Source organism: Chiloscyllium plagiosum, chromosome 21 (genome assembly GCF_004010195.1).
Source record: "Chiloscyllium plagiosum isolate BGI_BamShark_2017 chromosome 21, ASM401019v2, whole genome shotgun sequence".
In the NCBI taxonomy this organism is placed as follows: domain Eukaryota; kingdom Metazoa; phylum Chordata; class Chondrichthyes; order Orectolobiformes; family Hemiscylliidae; genus Chiloscyllium; species Chiloscyllium plagiosum.
In genome coordinates this window covers 11,729,478-11,734,639 of record NC_057730.1, presented here as the reverse complement: position 1 = coordinate 11,734,639, position 5,162 = coordinate 11,729,478, and positions in this window count along the sequence as shown.

Below are 5,162 nucleotides of genomic sequence, written 5' to 3'. Positions count from 1 at the left end.
TTACTCTGCTCAGCATTCTATTTCCAGCAGAACAAGCGAATTGAATCAATAAGACAGTGGTTTAAAATTTCCCAAATTCTAATAGTCAAATAATGGAGAAACAATATTTTTGCTGTTTTTTGCATTAATTTAAATCACCAAATAAAATGGTTTTTCAGAGAGATCTAGACCTTGTATTTTGTTACTCAAAGCAACAAAATTTGATATATGGAAACCTATTAAATAAGTCAAAATTTTTAAATTAATGTTAATATTTCATTCACCTTTGTGCAGTTTTTTTTATGGGATGTGAGTGTTGCTGGCTTGGCATTTGTTTCCGAACCCTAATCACATTTGTGAGTCAACCACGTTGCTTTGGATCTGGAGTGGCATGTAGGTCAGACCAGGAGAGGATTGCAGATTCCTTCCTGAAAGGACATTGGTGAACCAGGTGGGTCTTTCCTAACATTTGACAATCGTTTCATTGTCATCATCTGGAGGTGCCGGCATTGGATTGGGGTGGACAAAGTCAGAAGTCATACAGCACCAGGCTTTAGTCCAACAGGTTTATTTGAAATCACAAGCTTTTGGAGTGCTGCTCCTTCATCAGGAGACTTCACCTGATGATGGAGCAGTGCTCCAAAAGCTTGTGATCTCAAATAAACCTGTTGGACTAAAACCTGGAGTAGAGTTATTTCTGACTTCATTGTCATCATTGGACGCTTACTTCCAAATTTTTATTGAATACAAATTCTACCATTTGCCATGGCAGGATTCAAATTCACGCCCCAGAACGTTACTGGGGTTTCTGGATTAATGGTCTAGTGATAATACCACTGGGCCAACACCTCGCTTTTCAATTGCTATGTTTTATTCTCCAATAAGAAACGTACATTTTTATTTTTTTCTGTAGTTTCTGGATTATTGAGTCACTTTGACTGCAATTGTATTTTCACTGACATTGTAAACATTACTTTGATTTTGTGTCAGCAGATTACAAAAAAAAAAGTCTTTCAAAATGATCAACAGTTATGAGAACTGAGGGGATACAATTGTCAGGAAAGATTGAATAGGCTGAAGTTCTTTTCTCAATCTCCATTCTCTAGAGAAGTGACGCTATAGAGGCCTTTAAAATTTTGAAGTGGGTTTAAGAAAGTAGATATGGAGGAGCTGCTTCTACTTCTGGAGGATCAAAACCAATGAGCTAAAACTATAAAACATTCACTAAGAAATCTAATGAGGAGGGCAAGAGAGGGCTGAGGGTATGGAACTCACCACTACAATCAGGTTGTTGAGGCAAATAGAATAAATGGATTTGGTGGAAACTTGATAGGTACATGACAAAGTAAGATGAAATAAATAGAAAATGCTGAGTGGTGCCTTACTAATGGCAATGAATAGCTTGTTTCTTCGCTGTAAATTCTAAGTAGTTCAAAGAAAACTGATCAGTTACAGTAGGGATCGAATTAATTTCACTTCAAAGATTCTTTTCTAAATAATTAGCATGTTGGTGCCTCAGTTGGCTAGATAGTCAATATGTGATTCAGAATAACACCAACTGAGCAGATTGCATTCTCATTCTAGCTAAGATAGACTTGGGACCTCCTCCTCTCCCTGCCTGTAAGATTGGAAGGCAAAGCCAAACCATCACTGACAAGAACTGCCAAGAAAGATGGCTTGAGATAAATCAATAATGAATGAGCTAAGAATGTGCCTTTGAGCAAAACACACATGAATGGATATGTTGTGCTGACATACTGTACACAGTTACAAAAACACTGTGATTGAGCTCTTATTTATTTCAAAAGCGAATAATTACTAAACATACAACATTATACACAAAGTGAATAAAGATTTCAGCAAAAAAGAATTAGAAATACCACTTTGTTGAATTTTTCTGTCCATTAAAGTTAGAGATAGGAAGAAGGTGGCTTCAGGTATTCAGCGACGGTATTCAGCATTCATGGGTCAGGTAGAGCTTAACTAAATTTGTAATATAAGTTGCTCATCATTGAACATCAGCCCCACCCAGTCTCAGGAAGATGTCTCTTAGATCTATGTTTGAAAGCTGATAATTAAACATTCTGTTGTTACCATCTTCTGAGTCACATTTCATGGCAAACTAACAACATGTTTCACATGTATCAAACCTTGAATGGAAACAACAACATATCTATTAACAGTCAGTTGGGAGATGGGGCATGGCTTACAAAAGGACTCGTAGAAAACAGACTATTATTCAGAGACTAATTATTCAGAGACTATCAGCTACAGCAAACAGAGTTTGTGGCCAGGACTATAGCAATGCATTCTGATAAAAGCAGGGCTATTTATCCCACTAACGGTGATGTGTAGGTGCTGATGACAGAACTCAAACTCTGTTCATCAAAATCAATCCCAGTCACTTAGAGCAGTGTGGGCCCCAAGTGTGATTGATAGCATGCATTAACCAATCATCACTATTTTGTCTAGTATTTGTGCTCTCAACTCAAATTAAACGTCAGCTCCCAAATCATAGTTTCACCCCCGACTATCACATGGCTCTCATTTTAACACATCTGCCTTGGTAAGGTTTTTTTCCCTTGAGCTGTGATTTGTCCATTAACCTAACTGTACCCAACAATTACACTGCAAGCAAATAATTAGAAAGACTAGCTGAACCACTGTTCACAAGAAAACATTTTACGTCTAAAGACTGTCAGAAAGAAATCATGAATCAGAATTAGATGGTCCTATTGTAGCTGTGCAAGTTTACATTTTCATCTTTAATGCTCAGTTTTGGAATTCGCAGATTGAAAACCTTTTCTTTTTCTACTGAAACTCCAATTCTGGTATCACCACAAATAGGTTTTACTTTGCAGTGACTCTGCAATTATGGTGTAAATTGCAGCTCTAATCTGGGGGCAGGGCCCAATAAGGTTCTCTGTAGGAACTTAGAAATAAGACTAAATCACTCAGCTTCATTGGGTATGCTCTGCTATTCAAATATATCAATGCTGATTTGCACCCACAGTCTCTTGCCCCATTTCTCTTGATACCCTTACATAATATATATACTCACATATCACTCATAGTCCTGAAAGGAAATGAAGTTCTTCAAGAAATATCTTGATTACATGAGGAAACACTGGAATATGGAGAGCATTTTGGCTGTGAAGTAGAAGACACCAGAATATATTGAATCTAAGAGCTCGCAGTTAGGCGACCAACTGGACTATTGTCTGGGAGGTAGATGTGTAGTTCATATGTTTCGATGAATCTATTGTGTATGAGGTCCATGCTTATTTTGTTTCATGTCATTGGTGTTTAATGGCTGCTACAGACTGTTCCCAAAGGCACTTACAGCAAGGGTAGAGGGTCACAGGACTACAGCAAACCAGTCTGCATACTGACTTTAAGAGCATTTCTTTATGCAGTTTCTTCTCCATACAAAAACAAAGCAAACATGTATCCTCTATGATTTGCAGTTACAAGTTATGTCAGTTGCCCAATGTACATGATCACAATGAAAATGATCATTTAGGGCGGCACGGTGGCACAGTGGTTAGCACTGCTGCCTCACAGTGCCAGAGACCTGGGTTCAATTCCCATCTCAGGTGACTGTGTGGAGTTTGCACATTCTCCCAGTGTCTGCGTGGGTTTCCTCCGGGTGCTCCGGTTTCCTCCCACAGTCCAAAAATGTGCAGGTTAGGTGAATTGGCCATTCTAAATTGCCCGTAGTGTTAGGTGAAGGGGTAAATATAGGGGAATTGGTCTGGGTGGGTTGTGCTTCGGCGGGTCGGTGTGGACTTGTTGGGCCGAAGGGCCTGTTTCCACACTAAGTAATCTAAAAAAAAAAGTGTTAACTCTAGTCAGTTCCTCTTACATAAGTCACTGCACATGCATTGCATATATAATCTTTAAATTGTGCAGGTTTCTCAATGTATGTGTGCATGTTGTTGTTGGCTGATCTATTGGTATCTGGTGGTTCATAGGGTGACGTTTCTCCTGTAGAGAATGTCATTTCCATGCGAAGTAATGATGCCATGCTGACTGTTGTTACTGATCCATTTCTGTTGCTGGGCTGATGGTCAGTGTGTACACTGGTGAGATTGCCTCTTCTCAATTGATGGCCCATGGTGAAGGAACAGCTTCTTTAGTTGCATGTATATTTCTGGGTTGTTTTGATTTGTCTTGTTGTTCATGTTTACCTCATACAGTTGAGATAACAACTGCTCTACACAGGTCCCAAATTGCCACTTGGTTTGACTCTTTGTTGAAAGCATTGAAAGTTTACACTTAGGCTCTCCAATGCTCAGCTTAGACAATGACTTGGCAATTTTATAAAAGTGCAATTTGACTTTCTGTCATTTTACCTTGTTATTGTCATTCATGCCTGTTACTATTTCTGGCATCTAGTTTTTTTTGGTGCATTATGACATTAGTATTTGGACTGGGCTACTTTCTGTGCCTTCAGGAGGTTTGCTTTTTCACACAAGGATTGCTTTGTACAAGTCTGTGCTGGATTTGCTCAATTTCTTTATTATTCCTTTGATCTTTTTTGCTGCCGCCTCAGCTCTGCAGTTCACTGGAGCTAATGTGGGGATGATGTATTGTGTTGAATCCTTCATGAAGCAGCTGAATTTTTCATTTGTGAATTGAGGGCTATTGTCACACATTACAATGTCTGGAATGCTATAATGACCGAAGTGTGATTTCAGGCATTCAACATTCTGTCAAATAGTCATTAATATCAGCCATTCTAGCACGCAGGAAGCAGAATGGTAGTCAATGGTGACAGAATAATCTGTTCTTGTGAGGGTGAAGAGATCTACTCCAAGTTTCATCCATGGTCTGTCTGAGATGTCATATGTCATCAGTGCTCATCAAGTTGGATACTTTGGTATTCATTCTCAGCACCACACTGACTAATGTGCTCTTTAATCTCATTGGGAGAAAGTGAGGACTGCAATTGCTGGAGACCAGAGTTAAAAATGTGATGCTGGAAAAACACAGCAGGCCAGGCAGCATCCGAGGAGCAGGAGAATCGACATTTCGGGCATAAGCCCTTCTTCAGGAATGAGGCTGGTGTGCCAAGCGGGCTGAGATAAAAGGTAGGGGGGAGGGAAGTTTGGGGAGGGGCGCTGGGAATACATAGGTGGAAGGAGGTGAGGGTGAGGGTGATAGGCTGGAGAGGGGGTGGG